This window comes from Scyliorhinus canicula, chromosome 22 (genome assembly GCF_902713615.1).
Source record: "Scyliorhinus canicula chromosome 22, sScyCan1.1, whole genome shotgun sequence".
NCBI lineage: Eukaryota > Metazoa > Chordata > Chondrichthyes > Carcharhiniformes > Scyliorhinidae > Scyliorhinus > Scyliorhinus canicula.
This window is the reverse complement of record NC_052167.1, coordinates 2,114,715-2,142,651: the sequence shown is the minus strand read 5'-3', so window position 1 is coordinate 2,142,651 and position 27,937 is coordinate 2,114,715. Positions and strand designations below refer to the sequence as shown.

The 27,937-nt window shown below is 51.6% G+C and overlaps 1 protein-coding gene across 3 annotated transcripts in view; it reads right to left on the bottom strand.

Annotated features, from left to right (window-relative positions):
- Nucleotides 1-27,937, bottom strand: part of LOC119956027 (ras-GEF domain-containing family member 1A-like) — a 221,331-nt gene that overhangs the window by 137,440 nt on the left and 55,954 nt on the right. The window contains exon 2 of one of the 3 annotated variants that reach the window (XM_038782761.1): nucleotides 2,541-2,645. The exons of the other annotated variants lie outside the window; for them this stretch is intronic. The gene's annotated coding sequence lies outside the window, so the exon portion shown is untranslated. The remainder of the gene's footprint in view (nucleotides 1-2,540; nucleotides 2,646-27,937) is intronic. 3 annotated transcript variants of the gene reach the window in all.

Below are 27,937 nucleotides of genomic sequence, written 5' to 3'. Positions count from 1 at the left end.
AATCATAGGGCATAGAATTTTGCAGTTCAGGTTACTGGGGGAGGTCAGACCCTGTCGGGTTGATGGGTCAGGTCGAGGGCGGGGAGGGAGGGTGGGCGAGGGACACTCCCTCATCTTTGGGAGGGTGGGGATTAGGGAACACCTTTTGGGGGTGTGGTGCTTAGTTAGGTGAGATGGGAGATTCCCCCAGGGCGGGGGGGGGGGGGGGGGGGGGGGGGGGGGGGGGAAGAGTGTCCAGTGAGGTGCTCGTTCTGCTGAAGTTTGAAGCGCTTTTATTTCTTCTGACTCATTCAGAGTAACTATTAACGTATCACTGGCAGAATTGTCCAAAGTTGGTGATTTAAGTCGCTTTGTCGGATGGTTCCCAGCTCAGTGGAATTGCCCAGGGGAACTTAGAGCTCGTCTTACCTGGGAACCTCCGTGAGGGATTCGCCAGGCATCTCTGCGCTTCCCTCAAAATCCGATGAAGCCAGGAAGTTATGGGATTATAGCTCTTTATTCCAGTAATAATTTTATAGAACATTACAGCACAGAACAGGCCCTTCGGCCTTCGATGTTGTGCCGAGCATTGTCCGCAACCAAGATCAAGCTATCTTGTTCCTCTTGACAAGACATTCAACCTCTTTTGTGAACCATGGTTCCCTCACACGGCCATTTCCTCCCTGCCTGACAGGGACATACCTATCAAGGACACGCAGTATTTGTTCCTTGAACAAGCTCCACTTTTCATTTGTGCCTTTCCCTGACAGTTTCTGTTCCCACCTTATGCTCCCCAATTCTTGCCTAATCGCATCATAATTACCCCTCCCCCAATTATAAACCTTGCCCTGCCGGTTGGCCCTATCCCTCTCCATTGCAATAGTGAAAGACACTGAATTATGGTCACTAAGTTCATCCAGGAATAAAATTTAAACAACTTCACAAGTGGAGGATGGATTTGAAAACAGTTGTTGACCAACAGTTGATTCAACGTACGGTAATTATTTACCAATCATTATCCGTTGGTGTGCTGTCATCTTTCATTAACTTACATAGAATGCCCGTGACATATACCCTTCAGCATGACAGAAACAGGAATTTAACCGAATAAACTATCGCCTATGATGTATACATTTAAGAAAAAGGGCTCTTGAAGCAATTTCAGGCCTTCAAATCATCTCTGGTCTCCAGTGATATCATCCCAACTTCTCAATGTATATCACACCCAGCTGAAATGTGAGTGCCTGACTCGACAGAGCAGACTCGATGGACCGAATGGCCTAATTCTGTTTTTATATCTTATGGTCTCCTGGTTGTATTTTAAAAAAATATAGAGTACCCAATTCATTTTTTTCAATTAAAGGGCAATTTAGAACATAGAACATACAGTGCCGAAGGAGGCCATTCGGCCCATCGAGTCTGCACCAACCCATTTAAGCCCTCACTTCTCCCTATCCCTGTAACCCAATAATCCCTCCAAACAATTTTCCTTTGGTCACTAAGGGCAATTTATCGTGGCCAATGCACCTAACCTGCACGTCTTTGGACTGTGGAAGGAAAACGGCGCGCCCGGACGAAACCCACGGAGACACGGGGAGATCGTGCAGACTCCACACAGGCAGTGACCCAGCGGGGAATCGAACCTGGGACCCTGGCGCTGTGAAGCCACAGTGCTATCCACCTGTGCTACCGTGCTGCCCACAGCGTGGCCAATCCATCTATCCTGTACATCTTTGGGATGTGGGGGAGAAACCCACATAAACACGGGGAGAATGTGCAAACTCCACACGGACAGTGACCCAGAGCCGGGATCGAACCTGGCACCTCGGCGCCGTGAGGCAGCAGTGCTAACCACCGCGCCACCATGCTGCCCTTCTGGTTGCATTTTGCGTGTGAACTCGTGGGTATGCATTAGGATCAGACTAACTAAAGCACTTTCAATGTTACCTGCAAGGCTTTTAGACACTTCCCAGATAGAAACAACAAAGGTCTCTTTGAGGCAACTCAACAAATTGGAGGTCATTAATCTGGAGAAGATTGAGGACTGACCTGGTGGATGCCTTGAAGACTACCAAGGGCATTGATGGAATTGGCAAGAGAAAATCTAAGATGGCCAGAAATAAATTCAATAGCAATCTTCAGGAGAAATATCTTTGCTCAGAGAATGATGAGAATGTGAAACTTGCTACCACGGGGAATAGCATGGAAGTATCGAAGGGGGAAAATAGGTCAGTCGACAAGAGGGAGAAAGAAATGTAAGGATCTGATGATAAGAGTGAGATGATGTGGGGTGGGAGGAGATTCAGGTGGAGCATGAACACCGACATGGGTGAGCTTTGCCTGTTTCTGTGCTGTACATTCGATGTGAGTCTATATGAGGGAACAAAGGGAAGCAGCTGCACTGACACTGGACCCAATGTTTTACTGTTCCATTGATTATATAGTACAGCGATAACTTCGAGGGTGAGTGATGGCTTCTGCTTAATTGCATTGTAAAATACGTGACAGGATGCTTTAAGATGGCTAATTGTATTTCTATTTCTATGAGGTTATTTACATACCAGTGGCTCTCCTGCGGAATTGCTCGTGGTAGTTTGGACCGTGTTGCTGTTTGATAAGGAGCGGACTGCTCATCAACGCATTCTACTGCAAAGGTACAGCTGTGACTGTAAAGAGATGAGAAGACTTCCATTTATATCTTGCCTTTCACAGCTGTAGGAGGACCCAAGGTGCTTTACAGTCAATTAGGTGCTTTTTGAGCCACTGTTGTAATAATGGAAATGTGGCAGCCAATTTGTGCACAGCAAGCTCCCACAAACAGCAGTGTGCTGATGACCCGATAATCGGTTTTATTGTTGCTGAATAAGGGATGAATATCAGCCAGGGTGCTGAGGGGAAGTTTCCTTCTCATCCCCAGACTAGGGCCATGCGATGTTTTGCATCCATGTGAGGGGGAAGATCTCCATTTATGGTTTCACCTGAAAGGCACCACACCGACGGTGCAGCGCTCTCTCAGCACAGCACCGGAGTGTCAGTCTGGGTGTTGCACCATCCCCTCGAGTCGGACTTGAGGCTACAACCCTCTGACTCCAAGGACAGAGTTCTACCAACTGACCCAAGGTTGACACCCATGTTCGACACAGACCTCTGAGAGATCTGTGCTCCACTAATTCCAGCCCCCTGTGCATCTCTGACTTCAACTGCACCACCATTGGTGGCTTTGGTTTCGTGGGACCCACACCCTGTGATGAGCTCCTCACATCTCTTTGCCTCTTTCCCTCACTTTTCTCCTTATCGATGCACCTTATTCCAATAAGCTTTTGGTCACCTGACCTCTATCGGCCAATATGATTCATCGCAGTATCTTGCTTGAAAACGCTCCTGTGGAATACGTTGGGATGTTTCATTAGGTTAAAGGCGCCATACAAATATTAGTTATTGTTATCAGTAGATAGAACGTGCATTTCTATGGAGCCTTTCACATCCTTAGGATGTGCCTGTGTGCTTCTGGGCCGCATTAACTTATTTTTAACGTGTAATCGCTAATCATGGGATTTACAGTGGAGTAGGAGGCTATTCGGCCCATCAAGTCTGCACGGGCCCTTGGAAAGAGCACCCTGTCTAAGCCCACACCTCCACCCCAATCCGTAACCCAGTAACCCCACCTAACCGTTTTTTTTGGACACTAAGGGCAATTTAGCATGGCCAATCCACCTAACCTGCACATCTTTGGACTGTGGGAGGAAACTGGAGCACCCGGAGGAAACCCACGCACACACGGGGAGGACGTGCAGACTCCGCACCGACAGTGACCCAAGCCGGAAATCGAACCTGGGACCCGTGGAGCAACTGTGCTACCCACTGTGCTACCGTTGGAATGTAAAACATTAAACTGCAACATTGCTTCCAGTTAAGTTGCGGTTTCAGACAAGGAATACGCTTCGAACACGGCAAGGCTATTTCTGTTCTGACTGTCGGTTATCCATCTGGCCTCTTTAAATTAAGTTATCAGACTACCAATAACTTACGCTGGCCTGTAACTGCACTACAGCCAGGTCTCTAAACTACTTGTGCGATTTGGTCCAGCATAGCAGCACAGAGGAAAGACCTGCAGCGATTGAAAGGCAAAGTCAAACAATCCCACATGGGCCCAAGGTCGCAGAGGTGACACCAATCAAGCAATCATGGGGATGTGATGGTGTCAGAGCTGAGAGCACAAAGCATTAGCAGGCCAGTGAATTACAGCTCTTTCTCCCTGCCTCGGCCTGTTGTTTTATCTAATCTGTATTGATATTGTTGTTTAAAATGATCCAAACGGTTCTGTAACGTCTGCTGGGAAACGCTGGGACAAAGCTTCCAGGTCAGCCGCCATTTAAATAAAGGACCGGCATTATCACTTCTTATCATGTCCTCTGAGGTAGCGTGCCCCTTTAAGGGGGGTCGGAGGGTGGGGGGGGGAGCGAGGTCCCGGAGGCAGAAGGGCAGGTTAATAGGGTGGTGAAAAAGGCATATGGGACACTTGCCTTTATTAATCGAGACATAGATTACAAAAGCGGGGAGGTCATGTTGGAGTTGTGTGGAACTTTGCTGAGTCCACAGCTGGAGGATTGTGTGAAATTCTGGTCGCCACATTATAGGAAGGATGCGATTGCACTGGAGGGGGTGCAGAGGAGATTCACCAGGATGTTGCCTGGGATGGAACGTTTAAGTTATGATAGGCTTGGGTTGTTTTCGCTGGAGCAGAGAAGACTGAGGGGTGGCCTGATCGAGGTGGACAAGATTATGAGGGGCATGGACAGGGTGGATAGGGAGCAGCTGTTCCCCTCAGTTGAAGGGTCAGTAACAGGAGTCACAAGTTCAAGGTGAGGGGCAGGAGGTTTATGAGTGCTTTGCAGAAAAACGTTTTTACCCAGAGGGTGGTGAGGGTCTGGAACGCGCTGCCTGGGAGGGTGGTAGAGGCGGGTTGCCTCACATCCTTTAAAAAGTAAAATGGACGGGCAGCACGATGGCACAATGGTTAGCACTACTGTTTCACGACGTCGAGGATCCAGGTTCGATCCCAGCCCCGGGTCACTGTACACGTGCAGTTTGCACATTTCCCCCTTCTCTGCTTGGGTTTCACCCCCACAACCAAAAGATGTGCAGCGTAGCTGGATTGGCCACGCTAAATTGCCCTTAATTGGAAAAAAATTAAAAATTACATTTATTTTTAGAAAAAGTACCTGGATGAGCACTTGGCCCGTCATAATATCCAAGGCTATGGGCCAAGTGCTGGCAAATGGGATCAGGTGGGCAGGTCAGGTGTTTTTCATGCATCGGTACAGTCTCGATGGGCTGAACGGCCTCTTCTGTGCTGTGTGATTCTGTGATTCTGTGAGTGTCACATGACCTGATCGGCCAACTGGGACTGGAGCGTGCGAATCCTGGTATCGGAGCGTGGTTTTCCCAGTAAGTTAGGAGTTTGGAGTCTTTGAACACAGTTACCTTTCATCTCACTCGATGGGTTGCCTATCTGTCAGGATATTACATCCTGGAAGAGCAAAACCCTTTTGCCAGATGACAACTCGCTTGCAGACCTGCGCGTATCTCCGGCTCACTCTGCTGTGAGCGGGTTTGCAGAATGAAGGTGTGATGGGCCATCAATTAACACAAGACGAGTAGTGAACGAAACTGTGGCTTTAATAAGCCAAACAGAAAGCCTCCTGGCCTCTGATCCCGAACTGGGGCAGGGTCGGAGGTCAGCCACCTTTATACCGAGCCCGAGGGGAGGCGGAGCCATCAGGCAATGGCTTACCACAATACATGTAGTACAGTAACAGTTTACCACAATACATATAATACATTAACAATGGTTTACCACAAGGTGTCTGCTCTCCTTCAGAGAATGTGCAAGGGCTTTATCCGAATTCATACAATGATGCGACAGGAAAACAGATTGTTTGGCTATTCATGCCGATCTGGGCCCTTCAAAGATCTATCCGGTTATCCCCACTCTCCTCCCCCTCCTACTCTTAACCCTTAGCACTGCAACTATTTCCTTTGCAAGCATCTATCCAGTTCCCGTTTAAAAGTTAATATTGAATCTTCTTCTACCACTTGTCTGTGCATTCCAGATCCCCACAACTCATGATGTATATACACACTTGCCTCTGCTTCATTCTGCAAATCACCGTGTCCTCTGGTTACTCCCATTGGAAACACTTTCAATTTATTTATTCTATCAAAGCTCTTCATGACGTTAGACACCTCCCTTAAATGGAGGATTATTTTACCATTTTCCTTCAATATTTATAAGCAGATCGGTGTTTGCAGGAGGGGCAAAGGTGAGACAGTCAGATGGCACAAGGTCATGTGATAGAACCTCCAGGAATAGAGCTAACCCTGGGCACCCTGACTTTGAGACATCCCAGTGTGGGTGGCGGTGGGGGGGGGGGGGGGGGGGGGGGGGGGTAATGTGTAATTTCATTGCTTCTCCGAGGCGAAAGAGTGAAAGAGAGAGGGGGGGAAAATAAAATATCAAATAAACTGAGAGAAAAAATGTTGGATCCTTCAGTAGATCAGCACCAGTTGCTGAATAAAAGGTTTTATTGGGATAATAACTTTCACCAGGAGCAGGAATCGGCCATTCAGCCCCTCCAGTCCCCTCCGCCATTTAATACGATCATGGCTGATCGCTTCTTGGCCTCAACACTTTCCCGCCCGTTCTCCACAACCCTTCAACCCATTACTAATTAAAAATCTGTCCATCTCCTCCTTAAATTTACTCAATGTCCCGGAATCCATCGCACTCTGGGGGAGTAAATTCCACAGGTTCACAGCCCTTTGGGAGAAGTCATTTCTCCCTATCTCTGTTTTAAATCTGCTATCCCTTATCCTAAAACTATGACCTCTCGTTCTAGATTGCCCCACAAGAGGAAGCATCCGATCTACTTTACCCATACATTTTATCATCTTGTATACCTGAATTAGATCTCCTCTCAATCTTCTAAACTCGAGAAAGCTGCTCAATCTCTCTTCATGAGACAAACACCTCGGCCCGGGATTCTCCCCCAACCGGTGGGTGGGCCGTACCGGCACCAAAGAGTGGCGTGAACCACTCCGGCGTCGGGCCGCCCGGAAGTTGTGGAATCCTCCGCACTCCCGGGGGCCAGGCCAGCGGTGGAGTGGTTGGCGCTGCACCAACCGGGGCCGAAGGGCCTCCGACGGCCGGCGCGAGTTGGCGCATGTGCGGGAGCGGCAGAGTGTTCTGGCGCAGGCGCAGAACCGCTGGCGTGATCCCTGCGCATGCGCAGGGGGTTTCTTCTCCGCGCCGGCAATTGCGGAGCTTCACAGAGGCTGGCTCGGAGGGAAAGAGTGCCCCCATGGCACAGTCCCACTCGCAGATCGGTGGGCCCCGATCCCGGGCCAGGCCACCGGGGCCGGATCCGCCCTCCCCCAGGACTCCGCAGGCCGGTTCCCGCCGGTATGGACCTTGTGTATTTCACGCCGGTGGGACCGGCCGAAAACGGGCGGCCGCTTGGCCCATCAGGGCCCGGAGAATCACTGGGTGGTGGGGGGGGGGGGGGGGGGGGAGGGGGGGGGGGGTGCACTGCCAACAGCCCCTGACTGGCGCGACGTGATCCCCGCCCCCGGCCAAAAGACCGTCACCGGAGAATTCGGCAGCCAGCGTCGGATCGGCGGAGCAGGATTCATGCTGCCCCACCCCCCCAGCGATTCTCCGACCCGGCGGGGGGGGGCGGGGTCAGAGAATCCCGCCCCTCATCTCTGGAATCAATCCAGTGACCCTATGTAATAGAATGTGTGCCTTGATTCACGCAGCAAATGAGGTTCCCCCTTTCGGGAAATGGAAACTCCCACTTTTTTATTTTGATGGCGATTGGAGCTGAAACAGGGACATCTGGAAATTTCAAGATGCAAACAAACACACAAAGGCAGAAACTTGCTGTGTTTGGCAAAGCATTTCCCCTGTCTGAGACACGCTGACATTTCCGAGTGACGTGACTTGGGCGGGGGGGGGGGGGGGGATGTGGTAGCTGAGGAGGTTAACTCCCAGAATCTGAAAGCTGGCCTCATGTTTAATACCCACATCGACCTCAGTCATCCCGAGTTGCAGTGGCTCCTTGTACGCTGCAGTGAGGCGCCACCTATCAGAACACAAGAATGTTGTTCCTTTATTTGGGGAAGTGTTCGGATTTTGTTTTATTTTAACGCACTTTTGGGCAGTGGTTGACAAGAAAGTATCTGTCAGGAGGAAACTTTTTCTGTGAATTCCTCAGCTTTGGGGAAAAAGGTCACTTCTCAATTCTGAACTCACTGGGCTTCTGTCCAAATGATTCATCTCGTTTCATTAATCAGAATCTCTGATGAGTTTCCCCACCCCTCTGACTCCCCCTCTCTTTTAAATGTTATTTATATTATTTTGTGGTTTCCAGTCTTTCTCCTCAAGTGATGTCTCCTTTATGTCCATTGGGTTGGTTTCTACCTCGTCGCCTCCTATACCTTTCCTCTTTCTAAAATCCTCACACTGCCATCCCCAGACCAGGTTGCCAGGAGCGACCACACCGGCAGGGAGGGAGGGGCCGGTGAGGGGGTGTTGGATGGCTGTGCAGTCAAAGTGGTTGCCTTAATTTGAAAGGCTGACCCGTGGGCCCTTATTCTTGTAGACCTGTGAGGTTGTCCATTGCCGACTCCGATAGACAGCACGGACCATGATCTGGGAGATTAATCCTCAATCCCTGGAAGTCCCAGGACAGTCCGGTGGAGTTGGCAGCACACATGCTGACGGTATGCCTCCCCATGCTGAGCGCACAGGGTTCCAATCTGGGAATGCAGATTCGGAATAATCAGTCTCCAGCCTTGTAAATGAAACGGACAATCAAAGCAACAGTTGAAGACCTGTTTTTTGATGTTTTCGATTTCTTTTTCATTCCCTTTTCTGAAGCTATAACAACACTTACATTTATTTGGCAACTTGTCAACCTAGCATGACGATATTGGACATTATGGACCGTGAGATCATACTTGTTAAAGTGGTCAGAAACTCTTTTAATTTGGTTTAAACGCAACACGTGATTATGCGAACATTTAGACTGTGGACAGTATTTGATTCTGAGGCCAATATTTAGTTAAACATAGACCTGAATAAGGGAATCTTGCAGCCACTTGGCATGGTAGCGTATCCCATTGTCAAAGTATCACCAGCCTTCAATGAACACTGTTGGTCTCTGAGTGTCATATTGAACAAAGGTGAATACCTGAGCTCAAGTTCCGACTGGGATAAGAATGAATGACCATTGTCAATTACTGTTGGCACCCTGCAGTCATGTGACTGAAACTAGCTTTCGGGAACTGCAGTATAATACAGCCTGAACAAAATAAATCTGTGCGTGTATGCGAAACATCTGAAGCACCAGTAAACATCTGACACAGCAAAACCATCACAGCTGAAAGTCTTCTAATGTAACCTACTGTACATTTTCCAGCTTCCAGGTCACCCAAGAACAATCCTCCTGGCTATTGATCTGCAAGAGGCTTCAGAGATTCATGAGAGTCATTTGGTTCTAAAAGCCCATCACTCCAACTAAAGTATCGAAATAGAGGCCAGAATATTCCAGCGTTCACACCAACAGGATCTTTCCGTCCTGCCATTTTGTGGATTTTCCACCACTGCTGGTTCCTGGCAGCGAGCAGTGCGTTCAATGGGAAATCCTGTTGACAACGGTTAGACCAGGAATTCCCACCACCAGCTAATGGTCGGCTGTCTCTGCCGCTGCGAACGACACGGCAGGATGTGTGGAAAACCGTGCTCAAAGTCGGAGTTTAAAATTTCCATGTTTATAATGACGGGTTTAACTTCATAGAATCCCGAGAGTACAGAAGGAGGCCTTTCGGTCCATCGAGCCTGCACCGACCCTTCTAAAGACCACTCTACCTAGGCCCAATCTCCTGGCCTATTCCAGGGACCCCACCCTAAGGGGCAATTTAGCACGGCCAATCCACCTAACCTCCACATCTTTGGACTGTGGGAGGAAACTGGAGCATCCGGAGGAAACCCACACAGACACGGGGAGGACGTGCAGACTCTGCGCAGACAGTGACCCGAGGCCGGAAATGTACCCGAGTCCCTGGAGCTCTGAGGCAGCAGTGCTAACCACTGTGCCGCTCAAACCTGATCTATATCTAATCATTGCATGTGTGAAAGAATGAGTGAGATGAGTGAGTGAGACACGCGTTCAAGTATCCAGAGTAAGTGATAATAAACAGCCATCCTTATCTTAAGTATGGTAAGTATGGAAATATTGTAAACTGTGAAGAGGACAGCATAAAACTTCAAAAGGACAAGTTGGTGGAGGGGACAGATAGGTGGCAGATGAAGTTCAATGTGGAGAAGTGTGAGGTGATGCATTTTGGTAGAAAGAACATGGAGAGATGATATAAAATAAGCGGTAAAATTCTTAAGGGGGTGCAGGAGCAGAGGGTCTGGGTGTTGATGTACCTAGAATTGCAGGTGACAGGACAGGTGGAGAGATAAGTTAATAAAGCTTAGAGTATCCTGGGCTTTATCGACAGGGAAATAGGGAAGAAGAGCAAGGACGTAATGCCGAATTTATACCAGACATTAGTTAGACCTCAGCTGGAGTATTGTGTACAGTTCTGGGCGCCGCACTGAAGGGCGGATGTGAATGTATTGGGGAGAGGGCAGAAGAGGTTTACAAGAATGGTTCCAGGGATGAGAAACTTCAGTGATGAGGACAGATTGGAGAGGTTGGGACCGTTCTCCTGGGAGAGAAGAAGGCCGAGAGGAGATTGGACAGATGCTCAAAATCAAGAAGGGGCTGGACAGAGTAACTAGGGAGACACTGTTCCCACTTGTAAAGGGATCGAGAACGAGAGAGCACAGATTGAAAGTGATTTGCAAAAGAAGCAAATGTGATGTGAGGAAAAACATTTTCACACAACGAGTGGTTGGGGTCTGGAATTCACTGCCTGGAAGTGTGGTGGAGGCAGGTTCATTCGAGGTGTTCAAGAGGGCGTTGGATGATTATTTGAATAAAAACAATGTTCAGGGGTACGGAGAAAAGCGAGGGGAATGGTGTTCAGTCGATGCTCGTTTGGAGGGGCCGAATGGCTTCCTCCAGCATCGTAACAATTCTGTGAAGTCACCAGAATGCCTGCTGCTGGAATTTATTTTAAATTCAGAGAGATCAGTCAGAGGCTAAGGAAACGCCGACACCTCACACAAACGCATTGGAAGGGACCAATTTCTTTCCTCACAGCCTTTAACATAATAAAATGCCCCAAGCTGAGGCAAAATTCTCTTTTTGCTTTCCTCACATGAAGTAGAAAACTTCACCCAGCTGGGGCCCAGTTTGCCCTTTTGAAGATTGATGACCACAAAAATCGACCACTGGGAGTTGACAACTGGGTTTCCCACAGACTGTACAGACGCAGTGTTGTGCCGACACTCTGCAACGCTGGTGATTCAACCTTTTGCCCACGCTTCACTCACAACAGTTGGAAATGCCCATGCATACCAGTGGTGGCCTGACCTCAATCTGCCGTCACTGACTCCCACTGCCCCCCTCCCATTAAAATTTCCGCCATGGTGACGTGCGGCCTGGAATCTCACCGCCTGCCCGCGCGTAAGGTGTCAGAAGGATCGGTTGTTCCACACTTCCTCCAATCCCGGTTTGGGTTCGATAAATGCATTTCACCAGTAGGCCCCTGAGTGGGTGAGGTCTCCGCTTACAAGCTCCCCAGCCCGGGGCTCGGTAACCCCTGCCAAAGACTAGATTGCCCCCAGTTTCGAATCATGCAGAAAACGCAAAGTGGGGTTGGGGCGAGATTTTAACGTATTTAAAATCCGTCCATTTGGTCAGGGGGAGGAATTATCCAGTCCACTGTTGAGATTATCCGGTGGCCGAATCTCCCGCCGTGTCTCCAACCATGACAAGGGCCGGAAAAGCCTCCGCAGCGTTAGGACTGGGCCCCAGGCCCGTGCACGTGCGATTCACCGAGAAGTGTCAGGAGTCCAAGAGTGGAAATATTTTCTCCGGCTGAGCTCAGCTTTATGCCGAATGGTAGCACCGGGACAGTAGGGGGAGAGAGGGTGGGATGGCTGCTTGGAAAAATTAGGACTTGTAGGGATCTCATGGGACCTCATGTTCTGCCCCTGAGCGACCCAGGTTACAATCAAACATGTGTCAGTCTATGTTTCTGAAAAGAGAGACATGTTGCCGAAGCTTTTCACCTTGCACTCATCAGGACAAACACAGTAACGCCAAATTTCAAAGATTACAAGAATCTACACTGCAGGGGAAGAGGGTACTGATTGGTTAACAGGTTGACTCTGATTGGCTGAGGTGATGCCAAGGAGAATGCAATGGGGAACTGTAGGTTCCCAAAGTTCCTAAATAAGCGATTCCGTAACCAACAGATCAGATCTAAGCTCTGCAGTCCTGCCACATCCAACCGTGAGTGGCGGTGAACAGTTAAACAACTCACTGGAGGAGCAGGTACCACAATTATATCCCTGTCCGCAATGATGATCAGTGCGTAAGGCAGGCTTGAAGCATTCGCCACAAATTCAGCCAGAAGTGCCGAGTGGATGATATATTTCAAACTTCTCTGGAGGCCCCCAGCATTACAGATGCCAGTCTTCAAGCAATTCGATTCACTCCACGTGATATCAAGATATGGCTGAAGGCACTGGATGCTGCAAAGGCTCTGGGCCCTGACAATATCCCAGCAATAGTACTGAAGACTTGTGCTCCAGAACTGGCTGCCCCCCTAGCCAAGCTGTTCCAGTCCAGCTACAACACTGACATCTACCCGGCAATGTGGAAAATTGCCCAGGTGTGTCCTGTACACAAGCAACAGGACAAATCCAACCCGGCCAATTACCGCCCCATCAGTCAATTCTCGATCGTCAGTAAAGTGATGGAAGGAGTCATCAGCAATGCTATCAAGCGGCACTTGCTTCGCAATAATCTGCTCAGTGATGCTCAGTTTGGGATCTGCCAGGGTCGCTGAGCTCCGACCTCTTTACATCCTTGATTCAAACATGGACACAAGAGCTGAACTGCAGAGGTGAGGCGAGAGTGACTGCCCTTGACATCAAGGCAGCATTTGATCGAGTATGGCATCAAGGAGCCTGAGAAAAACTGAAGTCAATGGGAATCAGGGGGAAAACTCTCCGCTGGTTGGAGTCATACCCGGCACAAATAAAGATGGTTGCGGTGGTTGGAGGTGAATCATTTTAGTCCCAGGACATCACTGCAGAAGTTCCTCAGGTTAGTGTCCTCGGTCCAATCATCTTCAGCTGCTTCATCAATGATCTCTCTTCCATCATAAGGTCAGTTGTGGGGATGGTGGGGATGTTGCAGATGACTGCACAATGCTCAGCACCATTCACGACTCCTCAGATAATGAAGCAGTCCATGTCCAAATGCAGCAAGACCTGGACAATATCCAGGTTTGGGCTGACAAGTGGCAAGTTACATTTGTGCAACACAAGTGCCAGTCAGCGAATCTAACCAGCACCCCTTGACTTTAAAATGTCATTACCATCACTGAAGGGTAGCACGGTGTCACAGCGGTTAGCACTGCTGCCTCACAGCTCCAGGGAGCCAGGTTCAATTCCGTCCTCGGGTCACTGTCTGTGCGGAGTTTGCACTTTCTCCCCGAGTCTGCGTGGGTTTCCTCCGGGTGCTCCGCTTTCCTCTCACAGTCCAAAGATGTGCAGCTTAGGTGGATTGGCCATGATCAATTGGCCCTTAGTGTCTAAAAGGTTAGATGGGGTTACTGGATTACGGGGATAGGGTGGAGGCGTGGACCAGGGCTGGTGCCGACTCGATGGGCCTAATGGCCTCCTTCTGCACTGTAAATTCTATGAATCCCCCTCAATCAGAATCCTGGCGGTTACCATTGATCAGAAACTGAACTGGACCCAGCCACATTAATACCATGGCTACCAGAGCAGGTCAGTGTCTGGGAATCCTGTGGAGGGTAACTCACCTCCTGACCCCCCAAAGTCTGTCCACCATCTGTAAGGCACAGGTCAGGAGTGCAATGGAATACTCTCCACTTGCCTGGATGAGTGCAGCTCCAACAACACTCAAGAAGTTCAACACCATCCAGGACAAAGCAGCCTAGTTGATTGGCATCCCATCCATAAACATTCACTCCCTCCACCACCAACGAACAATGGTAGCCATGTGTACCATCAACAAGATGCACCACAGTAACTCAGCAAGACACCTTGGACAGCACCTTCCAAACCCATGACCGCTACCATCTAGAAGGACAAGGACAATAGGTACATGGGAATCCCACCACCTGGAGGTCCCCCCACTCACCACCCTGACTTGGAAATATATTGTCTCTCCTTCATCGTCACTGTGCCAAAATCCTGGAACTCCCTGCCTAACAACACTGAGTGTACCTACATCACATGGACTGCAGCGGTTCAAGAAGGCAACTCACCACTACCTTCTCAGGGGCAATTAGGGATGGGCAATAAATGCTGGCCTAGCCAGCGACACTCACCTCCCATGAATGAATTAAAAATCAAATTATAAAGCACCTTTCATGACCACAGGGCATTTCAAAGCACTTTGTGTCCATTGGAGAATAGTTGAAGTGTGGTCACTGTTGTAATGCAACCAAGTTGTACAGAGCAAGCTCCAAAAAGCAGCAACGTGGCAATGACCAGGTAATCCAATTTTTTGTGATGCTGATTGAGGGGTAAACATTAACTCCTCTGTTCTTCAAAATAGTGCCATTGGATTTTTTACATCTACTCAGGCAGGAAAATAGAGCCTCGTTTGGACCTAAGAACATAATAAACAGGACCACGAGGAGGCCATTCGGCCCCTTGAGCCTGTCCCCCCCAATCAATAAGATCATAGCTCATCTGACTGGGGCTTTATCTCCGCCTTCCTGACTGCCCTCCATAACCCTCGACTCCCTCGTGACTCAGCCTCGAGTATTTTCAATGACCCAGATTTCACTGCTCGCTGGGGAGGAGAATTTGAAAGACTCAATGACCCACTGTCAGAAGAACTCATCTCCGTCTTAAATGGAAGACCTTTTATTTTGAATCTGTGTCCCCTCGTTCTAGATTCCCTCACAAAGGGATGGGAATGTTTACAGAGGTGGGGAGGTGTGAGGCCATGAGAGTCACTCCCCAACGATCTTTATATTTCCCATAAATCACATTAATAATCACGACATGGCCCATCCAGTATCCCAATGTCACTGCGCCACGCCAGAGGCCCCCTCTGAGCACCTAAAATCCTGTGATGCTGTCCCAGCCGTCGCCATGACAATAACATCACCCTCAACGCCGGTACAAATCCCAGAATTTCACAACTTCGCTCTGGTCTCAAAATAACTGGAACATCTAGAATGTTCCTTCACACTCTGCTGGGGATGGTGTCACTTTACACATCATTGTGACTCTTTCGGAGAGTGGGGGGGGGGGGGGGTTTGTGGGATGTGGCGAGAGGGGCCGGTGGTGGCCCGGAAGCGACAATGCCGTGAATCTGTCATTGTCCCGAATCAGGCCCATTAGGCCCAACCACAATATCTTTCCCAGCAAGTGGATTTCAGTAACGTTACAGACAGGAAAGAGGCGACACGGCAACTGAAGTGGAATAAACTCGTGATGGGCTGAGAAAATGTGGCTGCTTCTGATGACCACACTTCCCATTTCGCAATGTGAAAGCAGTAAAACGGGTGACATCACGCACGCTCCGGCTGAAATTAAAGCTGAAGATCTGATAGCGGAGGCACCTAACAGGAAGTGCAGAGAGAGATATTGGCGTGGGCTTGCTTGGTGTCTCCATGACAATGTTTGAGAAGGCGCTGTCATGGGTTTTTCACGCCGACCCTCCACCCTCTGGATAGGCGGGGTCCTGAAATGAAAATGAGAAGCAAAGGTTGCCCGCAGACTCAGTCAGCACTGAGCTGCAAGACCATCTCCGCACGCATGCAAGGCAAACCCACATCTTACATGCCTCTGCTCTGAGCTCAATGGTTTCCATTACACGTAGGTGCTGCCCTGCCCCCACAGTGATGCTGTGAGATGACAATTACGTTGCCAAGAGCAATTCACAGATTTTAGGCCCATCAGCCTGGGCAATCCTGCCTATGCAGCGAAACAACAAACTGCATTTGTACGGCACCGTTAACGGAACAAAAGTACCTGAAGGCACGGCACAGGATTGATAACATCTGACACTGAGCCACGTAGAGATATTAGGGGAGGTCACCAAAAGCTTGATCTAATTAAGTAGCTTTAAAGGATTGTCTCAAAGGAAGGGAGAATGGTAGCGAGGCCAAATGGTTTAGGGAGTGGATTCCAGGCGCTAAGCTCCAGGACTTGAGCGCAAGGATCAAGTAGGACACTCTGGTGCAGTACCGAGGGAGTTCTGCACTGTCAGTGGTGCAGTCTTTTATAAGAGAAGCTAAATCGAGGCTCTGACTGCTCTCTCCCATGGACGTAAAAGATCCCATGGCACGTTTGAAGAAGAGCAGGGACATTAAATTATCCCGGATCGACTCTGACAGTTCTGTCCTCGGCCTGTGTTTCACGCAAGCTCGACGCACGCTCGACGAACAGCACCTCACCTTTTGCCTCGGCACTCTCCAACCCTCTGGGCCCAATGTTGACTTCAACATCAGATCATAGCCTCTACCTCCGTCTCATTCTACATGTTTTGCTGACCTGTTTCTTTATCCTTTAAGATGGTTGCTATGGAGCCATTCACACCTCATCTGGACATAACTTTTGTGTCCTCACTATGCCCGCGAGCAATCTCTTTGTGTTTTGCATCATGTTGGATAATCGCTCCTGACCTACACCCTATCACAGATCTTCCCCTTTTGTCCTCCTAACATTCCTTCCCTTCTAATAGCTTAAAAACTCTTCCATTCGTAGCTTTCCGCTGAAAAGTCACCCACCTTTTAACTCTGTTTCTCCTCACAGCTGCTGCCTGACCCGAGGAATATTTGCAGCATTTTTTGTTTTGATTTCAGATTTCCAGCATCTGCAGCGTTTTGTCTTAGTCATTCCCGGTGTCCTGCTCAATGCTTATCCCTCAATCAACATCGGTAAAAACAGATTATCCGGCCATTATCACATATGGCAGCACGGTAGCACAGTGGTTAGCAGTGTTGCTTCACAGCTCCAGAGTCCCAGGTTCGATTCCCGGCTTGGGTCAGTATCTGTGTGGAGGCTGCACGTTCTCCCCGTGTCTGCGTGGAATTCCTCCGGGTGCTCCGGTTTCCTCCCACAAGTCCCGTAAGACGTGCTTGTTAGGTAATTTGGACATTCTGAATTCTCCTTCAGTGTACCCGAACAGGCGCCAGAATGTGGCGACGAGGGGCTTTTCCCAGTAACTTCATTGCAGTGTTAATGTAAGCCTACTTGTGACAATAAAGATTGTTGTTGTTCATGGGAGCTCGCTGTGTCTAAATTACGTGCCGTGATACCTGCATCAGACCAATGAGTCGGCTTCAAAAATGCTCATTTGACTGTAAAGTGCTTTGAAACATTCGGTGGTTGGGAAAAGTGCTATATAAATGCAAGTCTTTCTTTTGCTTTAGGTAGCTGAATGGTGTGGATCTTCCCAATGTCAGTTCTGTACCGCTCTGTAGGTGAATAGTTTCATACACTCACCAGGACAAACACTGCTGTGGCTTGGCCTGTGATCGGGGCCTACCGATCGGTGGGCCGCCTCAAGGGCTGGGGGCCTCTTTTGCTCCGCACTGGCCCCTGTAGCCCTACGCCATGTTGTGTTGGGGCCAGCGTGGAGAAGGAAGCCACCGCGCATGCGCGCAACGGCACCGGTCCCACTGCGCAAGCTCAGACCCGCAGCGCCCATTTGGTGCCGGTATCGGCAGCTGGAGTGGAGTGGGTCACTCCAGTGCCGTGCTGGCCTACTGAGGGGCTCGGAATCGTCGCTCCTGAGGGCCCATTGACGCCGTCGTGAAACTCAACGGCATTTACAACGGTGTCAACACTTAGCCTCAGGATCGGAGAATCCCACCCCTTATCTCCAGATTGTTCACTGATGATTGCACAATGTCCAATGCCATTCTCAATTCCTCAGATGCCCATATTAAGCACGACCTGGACAATATACGGCTTTAGCCAAGTAACATTCATGCCACACAAGTGCCAGGCAATAACCATCTCCAACAAGAGAATGTCTGACCATCATCCCTTGACATTCATTGCTGAATATCCCATTATCAACATCTGGAGGGGTTACCATTGACCAGGAGCTGAACTAGACTAGCCATATAAATACTGTGGCTACAAGAGCAGGTCAGAGGTTGGGAATTCTGCAGCGAGGAATTTACAAGCGAGAATCTACAAGTCAGGAATATGATGGAATATTGCCCAGTTGCCTGGATGAGTGCGGCTTCAACAACACTCAAGAAACTCAACATCATCCAAGCCAAAACAGTCCACTTGATTGGCACCCCACCCATTAATTTCAACATTACTCCCTCCACCACCGATGGCCAGTGACAGCGGTGTGCACCATCTACGTCTGCATTGCACCAAACTCACCAAAGCTCCTTCGACAGCACCTTCCAAACCCACGGCCTCCACCATCTGGAAGCACGAGGGCCACAGATACACATGAACATCACCCCCTGCAAGTTCTCCTCCAAGCCGCACAGCATCCTGACTTGGAAATATATCGGCCGTTCCTTCACTGTCGCTGGATCAACATCCTGAACCCCCCCCCCCCCTTCCTAACAGCACTGTGGGTGTACCTACACCACATGGGCTGCAGCGGTTCAAGAAGGCGGCTCACCACCAGCTTCTCAAGGGCAAATAGGGGTGGGCAGCAAATGCAGGCCCAGCCGGAGATGCCCACATCCGGTGAAAGAATTAAAAGAAAGACCTTGAAAGTAGAGAATGATAATCAACTGGAGAATAATGGATCTCATTTGGGGGATGGGCAATGAACAGATTGAAGAATAATCAGCTGCTGCCAACCCGCTTACCCATTCCATTGTTCTCAGACACCTGCAGTGATGACATTCCAAACGCCTCCATACGTGTTCAACTCTGCTTTCTAAAGAACATTGAAGTAAATTACAGCCTTGGCTAAGTGGATAGCACTGTCTCCCCTGTGTCCTTCTCCAGAGGTTGGGGCACAAATTCAATGCTGACATTCCAGAATTCAGGAAGTGCCGCAGTGTCGGAAGTGCTGTCTTTCAGACGAGCCATTGAACCGAACGTCCTCTGCTGTGCTCCAACCAATACTTAACCAATCAGCGGCTGTCGCTGAAGAACAGGTAATTATCATGCTGCTGCTTTTTGTGGGAGCTTGCTGTGCACGGCCTGGCTGCCACGTCGCGAACACTGCAGCCGCCACTTTAAAATAAGCACAAAAAGCAAAACACTGCAGACACTGGAAAGTTGAAGTGAAAAGGAAAAATGCTGGAATTGATCAGCAGGTTTGGTTGTATCAGTGGAGAGGGAACTGGCTAAATCCTCCACGGAATAGCAATATCCGCCAGATTACCCCCCCTTCCTAATTCCTTACCTTAGCCTGGAGCTCCACAGGCCTCCAAACCAGAGCTGCTGAGAAATGTGGAGCGTAGCTGCTCATAGAATTTACAATGCAGAAGCAGGCCATGTGGCCCATCAAGTCTGAACTGGCCCTTGGAAGGAGCTCCCTACTTGGAGTCCTGCAGTGCAGCGCAGGGGCGTCGGGCTACTGGTTGGAGTGACCTGGTAGGTTTAAATGCCCCGGCCACTTTGACAAGCTGGGAGAGAGAAGGTAAGCGTGTAAGTGGGTGAGCAGTAGGGTTGATCGGGGGGAGGGGGTTGGGGGGGGGGGGGTGGTAGTGTTGGGTCATCGGGGGAGAATATTTGGGGAGAGTAGTTTTGGTGTGGTAATTCTTGACAGGTGGGGGGAGGTCCAAGAGGTTTGGGTGGGCGACACGTTGGGGCCGCTATTTGGGGGGGAGGGGTTAGTTAAGGAGGTAGTCATCATGGTTAGGGGTGCTGGTTAGGTCAAGAGTCGGGGATGTTTTGTTATGCTCTTGACGTGGCATAAGCTGCTTCCTTGATGTGCACTCTGACAAAGGAAGGTTCAGACTTGGAGATAGCTTTAACACATTTATTAAACTGTTAATGATTCTCCTACTTGGATTCGACTCTCCTGTTAATCCTGTTATAGCTACTCAGACTGATGAACCAGTCTGCTACAATCCACGTGGTGGGTGTGGTGTGTTCCAAATCAACTCTGTGTATACACTGAGTGTCTCCACTGGAAAGAGGAAGATCATGGGCGAAATTCTCTGCAGACCGTCGTAACGCCGATTTCCGGCGAGCATAATTGGTGTGGATGACTCCGGCGTGGGGGCCTTCTTTTAGGCGGCTATTCTCCGTTCCCGGAGGGGTCAGCAGCAGACTGACGCGATACGCGTCAGTTTCACCCGCTGCGGAAGTGGTAAGACCCGGCGTTGGGAGGGGGGGGGGGAGAAGGAGGAGAGAGACAGACCCGGCGTTTTTGGGGGGGGGGGGGGGGGAGGGAGAGAGACAGACCCGGCGTTTTGGGGGGGGGGGGGAGAGAAACAGACCCGGCGTTTTTGGGGGGGGGGGAAGGAGAGAGACAGACCCGGCATTTGGGGGGGGGGGGGGGAGGAGAGAGACAGACCCGGCATTTGGGGGGGGGGAGGAGAGAGACAGACCCAGCATTTGGGGGGGGGGGGGGGGGAGAGAGACAGACCCGGCATGGGGGGGGGAGAGAGACAGACCCGGCATTTGGGGGTGGGGGGGTGGGGGAGAGAGACAGACCCGGCATTTGGGGGGGGGGTGCGGCGTTGAGTTGAGAGGAGGGGGGGGGTTTGCGGCGTTGAGTTGAGAGAGGGGGGAGGCGTTGAGTTGAGAGAGGGGGGCGGCATTGGAGGGGGGTAGGGGTGGTGAAGGGGGTAGGGGTGGTGAGGGGGGGGGTTGGGGTAGGGGCAGCGGCGTGCAGAGAAGGGGGGCGACGGATGCCCGGGGCCAACGCACCGTCACCCCCCCCTCTGCACGCCGCTGCCCCTACCCCAACCCCCTCCCCTCACCACCCCTACCCCCCTCCCCACCACTCCTACCCCCCTCCCCACCACCCCTACCCACCTCTCAACGCCGCAACCCCCCCCCCCAACGCTGCAACCCCCCCCCCACCCACGCACGCCGCAACCCCCCCCCTCCTCGGACACTGAACGGCGTCAACCATCATCAATGGTTGACGCCGTTTTAAAGCTACTCTGTTTTTCGCTGACGTGACCCGTGGCCATGTCGGCGGGACTTCGGCCCATCCGGGCCGGAGATTTGTTGAAACAAAAATATAATGAAATCCCGCCGGCGCCAGCTGTTTTCAGAGGCTGCCGGCGGGATTTGCATAACGCCGGTTTTTGGCCGGTCAGAGAATAAAAAACCCTCCGGGAGCGGGATTAACGCCGCTGCCGGCCGATTCTCCGACCCTGCGTGGGGTCGGAGAATTTCGCCCCATGTGTGCTGTGTCCTTTTATATGGGTTGGTGTAATGCCCTCCTGTCACCTGTGTGTATCGTGAATGCCCATTGGTCGTGTCCTATCTTACTGGCCTATTGGTTGTATGTCTGTGTGTCATGTCTCTGGTGCTCCCCCTAGTGTCTAGCTAGTCTACATGTATTTACATTAACCCCTTGTGTATTTACAGTGATGCATATCACCACAGGGAAGTTGTTGGGGATAGTCGGTGAGTTGGGGGGGGGGGTTTAAAAGGTAGTCAGGAGTTTGATCATTAGTATAGATGCCAGGATGTCAAATTGGTTTTTCCACCTTTTGCTAGATAGCTGTTCAGCTAAATCAGAGCTTCAGGTGGTTCCAGACGTGAGGGAATTGTCCAGCGGAAGTTGAAAATTCCCAGCGATCCCTGAGCAGTGGGTGCACACGGACCTCCGAGCTGCCCCCAGCACATCTTCCGGAATTCCGGAATGACCTCCGGGGCATGACCCCCGCGGAGAACGGAAAATCTGGGCCAACGCTTTGGCTCTGTGACCCTCCATTAGAACCGAGGAACAGAAGGATTGAGCCAGGAAAGGAAAACTCTGCCCCTCTCTCTCTTCACCGGACCGGAGGAGAACTTCCGGAAAGTTCTGTTTTTACTGCGAGAAATGCCGCTGGCATTTCGGGAACTCGCGGAACAGCGAAAGGCACTACACAAATGCGCAAATCTTTTATATTCGCAAGCATTCCTGTATTTTTTTAAATAAATTTAGATTACCCAATTATTTTTGCCAATTAAGGGGCAATTTAGCGTGTCCAATCCACCTACTCTGCACATTTTTGGGTTGTGGGGGTCAAACCCACGCAGACACGGGGAGAATGTGCAAACTCCACACGGACAGTGACCCAGAGCCGTGATAGAACCTGGGACCTCGGCGCCGTGAGGCGGTTGTGCTAACCACTAGGCCACCGTGCTGCCCAGCATTCCTGTATTGGCGTATTCCCTGCTACGCGTGGGCAGGAGAAGGAGTGCAGGTACCTTGCTGAAGTCCAAACAAACTTGGGGAGATGGTGATTCTCAAGCACTATTGTTCAATTTTCTTTTTATGTAACAGGAAATAAAAAAAAGCTAAGAGGCAGCAGTAAAGCCAGCCCAATTTCACGCCCTCCTTACTGAGCTGCCTGTGGCACACCTCGATAGTGTTGATGTTGTACGTGATTGGAGAGGTGGTGGGGGGTTGTTGATTGTCCTCAATGACGTGTCCTGTTCCCCACCTCCCCACTTTACCGCTGGAACATTGTGGATTCCCATGTAACCAACTCGAGGATTGTGAAGTTATAATTGATAGTTACAATCATTTTTAGTTAGGCAAACAAGGCAGGCAATAAAATCCCATAAACGGCAATGAAGATTTTAAAAGCGAATAGAAATGACTGTGCAGAGAGAGGCCATTCATCCGTCGCGTCTGTGCTAGGCCTTACCCTTCAGCTGGCCTGCGGTGGCCCGTGTGTTTCAGTTGGTGTCACGCTCGCCTCTGAACCACAAGCTTCTGGTTTCAAATCCCAATTGTGCTGAAAGCACGTAAGGCCCGATACAGCAGCGCAGCACTGAGGGATGGCCGGGCACAGATGGGCTGAAGGGCCTCTTTCTGTGCTGTAAAACTCCATGACTAGATGCAGAGGATGACATGGCACTATTCAAAAGAATAACAGGGAGCATTTCTTCCTGGTGTCCTGGCTAATAATTATCCCTCAACCGGCATTTCAAAAAGACAGATTATCCGATCATCGTCACATTGTTGTTTGCGGGATCTTGCTGTGCCCACATTGGCAGCTGTGTGTCCTGCGTTAAGACAGTGGTTACACTTCAGAACAAGTGCTTTCAGATGTCCGTGGTCACCAAAAGCCCCTTGGGCGGGATTTTCCATTTCAGAAACTAATTGTTGACTCCGGGACTGAATCGGGGCGACTTCTACGACCACTAAATTGGAGCCAGTCCCGGAGGAACTCATGGGGGGGTGATTCTCCGAGCCCCCCACCGGGCCGGAGAATTGCTGCAACTGTGCCACGACGCACTGACGCCGGCACGCGATTCTCTGAGGTGCGGAGAATCGGCGCCATTTGCGGCGGCGCGTTTGGCGCGGCCGCTGGAATCGGCGGGGCCGCTGATTCTCCAGCCCAGATGGGCTGAGCGGCCACTCCAACACGACAGAGTCCCGCTGGCGCCATTCACCCCTGGTCGCTGCCGGCGGTAACTCTGTGGGGGCGGTCGGGGGGCGGCCTGTGGAGGAGGGGGGGGGGGCTCCTTCATCGGTGGGGGGCCTCCGATGGTGTCTCGCCCGCGATTGGCGGGCCAGCCTCTAACCCCCTCCCCCCCTCCCCCCCCCCCCTCCCCCCCCTACTTCCTACGCAGCCAGCCCCTGAACACCGACCCCATGTTGGTCGGGGTCGGGCGCGCAAAATAAATCCCCCACGCATGCGCAGGATGGCGTGGCCCAACTGAGGGGGCCAGCATTGTATGTAACTGGGCCCGGTTCACGCCATCGTGAAACATGACGGCGTTCACAACGGCACGAACTCTTGGGCCCAATATGGGAGAATCGCCTCCATGATCCGTTAATAGGCCAGCACCGGCACCACGTGCAACACGATTGATTCCAATGACAAACGGTGTGCGATTGGCCGGTGTCGGGATTGCCACTCGAGAGGCTGACAAGCTGCAGCTGGATATTAGCGCTCCGCTCCCCACACACACTCATCCCAGCCAACAAGCTGGCATCACGGAGAGTGGCAGCCCGGTTTGCAGGCACTGCGCTGGAAACCCTGCTGGATTCTGTGGAGGAGGAGCGGGCCACTCTGTTCCCCGGGTTGGCAAGGAGGCTGCCACCCACCGCCGTACACCAGGCTGGGCGCAGGTGGCAGAGACCGTGAGTGCTGTGGGCCCCACCGTCAGGACCGGCCAACAGTGCCGTAAAACACACACCCCTAACCCCCCCCACCCCCTCCCCACCCGGAGGGTGACCTCACCCACCAGGAGTGTGCGCGCTCCCCCCACTGAACCGCATGTCAGCACCCATACCGGCCGCTATAGGACCAGGCACCCTGGCTGTGACAGCCACCAGCTTCCCACCCCCTGTGCTGCCTGCGTCCGAGTGTCCCCCACTCCTATAACTACAATATGAGTGAGAAGACCAGGGGAGGACCGCAGGACCTGTGGCCCCTCTCCGCAGCGGAATGATGGGCACTGGACCTGATTGGTGGGCCCGGAGAGAGGGTAATTGATGAGACCGAGATCGGCATCAGCCAACCAGGTGAGGCCCAACTGCATTGCGGTTTCCTATGGTATGCGTGGCACGACCCCCACACCACCCCCAGCACCACACTACCACCCACACACCACCCACATGCCGCCCCCACCCCCCCCGTAACCCCCCACCCCACAACACCCTCTCACTACCACCTGCCACCCCCTCGCCACTCCCACACCCACCATCCCAACCCGCGATCCAATCATACATCATGTCTGGTGCCTTGCAGGATCACCCACCGATGAGTTGGACCCTTCTGGCGCCCCCTTCCCCCGACCCCAACCCAAGCAGATTCCAGCGATGAGGAGGTGAAGATAGCGAGAAGACCAGCCAGAGACACCCCAGGGCACCAAGCTCAATGATGGCGATCCAGACAGAGCCAGGGGCTACACGAGGGGCTGGCAGCAACCATCGTGCTTACAGGTGCAGTTGGAGGAGTCCAACTGTTTGCAGGGGGAGGAGGCGGTGCCAACAATGCAGGCCCCCCCCAGGATGTCCAAGGCCTGGGGCACTCTGTGTGGGCGGTGGCTGGGGCACAGGACAGGGCTGCCCTGTAACAGGCAGCTATGTACCAGGGCCACCTGGACATTGCAGCAGCGCTCCAGAGCTTGGCCCAGTCACAGCGGGCCATGGCTGAGGGCGCTATCGGCATTGCCCGGACACTGGTTGACCTGAGCCAGTCCCAGAGATAGGTGGCACAGTCACTGAGGGACATGGCACAGTGCCAGAGGGAGGTGGCACAGTCACTGAGGGACATGGCACAGTGCCAGATGGAGGTGGCACAGTCACTGAGGGACATGGCACAGTGCCAGAGGGAGGTGGCACAGTCACTGAGGGACATGGCACAGTGCCAGATGGAGGTGGCACAGTCACTGAGGGACATGGCACAGTGCCAGAGGGAGGTGGCACAGTCACTGAGGGACATGGCACAGTGCAGATGGAGGTGGCACAGTCCCTGTGCTCCATGGCTGCGAGCATTGAGACCCAGGTCGAGACAAGAGCAGGCCTCCAGGACTGGCGATGCCAGGCAGTGGGGGAGCCCCAGGAGTTCCCTCCGATTGCCCCCCATCCCACGAAGTAACCCGGGGGCCATCGGGCACCCCGAGAGAGGAAGAGGTGATGGGGCCTATACCAGTGACTCCCCCCTCCTGACCCTGGCGCATCCGATGGGCAGCAGGCAGAACAGGGTTGCACTAAAGCCACTTGGGCTCCCGAGCAGCAGCCGAGCCCTTCCTGAGCCGGTCACTCCAGATGACGGCCGCCAAAGGGAACCCAGGTGACAGGATGGGATTCGCAGGGGGCTGCCTCCACCCAGATGTACCACCTGGGAATCCACCTAGATGTAGCGTTAGGGCCCGCAAGGAAGACACTAGTTAAGATGGCGTGAGTGCAACACAAAGGATAGTGTTAGGGGCTAGGGCGCACACCGTTGTAAAGATGTTCACTTGTTCTTTGCAAAACAAACACATGTACACTAAAATTCCAACCTGCCCTGGTCAGCAGGGTGAGAGGGCAGGGTTTTTATGGCAATTAACAAAAGTTTCATAATCACCATTGCTGAGACTAGCTTTGAGCAATTGAATTTAAATTTCCACCAGCTGCCGTGGTGGGATTGTGAACCCATGCCCCCAGGATTACTAATCCAGGGACATTACCGCTACACCACCATCTGCATCTTCACTAAAGCAAAATAAGAAGAAATAGTTTCCAATGGCGGCAGGTCGGAAAAACAGATTTAAGATCATTGGCGAAAAAAGCCAGAGGGAAGATGAGGAGATTTTCTTTTAATGTAACGCGCTGTTATGATTTGAAAGGCATTGCCTGAAAGAGAGATGGAAGCAAATTCAATCATAACCTTCAAAAGGGGATTGGATATAAATGGGAAAGGGCAGTACTGTGACAAAATAGCAGTGAGGCGGGACTAATGGAGTCGTTCCACCAAAGAGTTTGCACTGACTTGGTGGGTCGAAGGGCGTTTTATCTTTGAGGATGCCTTGTGAAGCCAGATCCTCCTTACATAAGGGCAGCACGGTAGCACAGTGGTTAGCACTGTGGCTTCACAGCGCCAGGGTCCCAGCTTCGATTCCCAGCCTTGGGTGACTGTCTGTGCGGAGTCTGTACATTCACCCCGTGTGCGCGTGGGTTTCCTCCGGGTGCTCCGGTTTCCTCCCGCAGTCCAAAGATGTGCAGGTTAGGTGGATTGGCCGTGATAAATTGCCCCTTAGTGTCCAAAAAAAGGTTGGATGGGGTTACAGATGGAGGGTGATCTTTCCCAGGGCCGGCCTCGATGGGCCGAATGACCTCCTTTTGCACTGTAAATGCTATGATTACTGTGGGTTTGCTTGCACTGTGCTGTTCCAGTAAAGGAGCCCAAATCCTTTTGGAATCTCTTTCCTTTGATCCCAAGGTCAAAGGCACGGCTCCATTGTGGATTTTTCTGTTTGTCCCGGGGATGCTGGGGCGTCGCTGGCTCGGGCACCATTTATCGCCCATCCCGAATTGTCTTTGAGCAGGTGGTGCGGAGCACTGCAGCCTGTGTGGCAGCATCAACACCTTTTACTGTTGGTCACAGCAGTGAGTGTGACACGCTGGCTGCCCCTGTGTGTTCGAGCACAGTCCACGCTGTGGGTTAAGTGAAGATACAATCTGTGTGTGTGCTCTCGTGTTGGGAAGATTCCAAACCCTCGCATCGACCAGACGGGCGAAATGACCAATCATTCGATGAGATTTTGCTGGCCGTCACCATTTATTAATGGGACGAGCCGCGTGAAAGGTTTAACACAGCATCAGTCTTGATTTAATGCGGGGATTAAAGCAGCCCGCACATATTGATGGATCAGCTAATCCATGTGACTCCATGCGTGGCTTGTCTCGCTGTCAAGACTTTAGTCAATGATGATCCCTTTCGGAAGCGGAATTCTGTCAGCCTGAATCCTACACTGCCTTCCAACTGCAATACGTGGCTCCCTCTGTATGGCACGGAGAGAACTGAGATTCAGAGAGAGAGAGCGGTCAGTCGCAGGGGGGGGGGGGGGGGAGGGAGAGAGAGGTCAGTCCCAACTACAGACGGAAGGGGGGGGGGGGAGAGGTCAGTCCCAGGGGGGGGGGAGAGAGGTCAGTCCCGGGGGGGGGGGAAGAGAGAT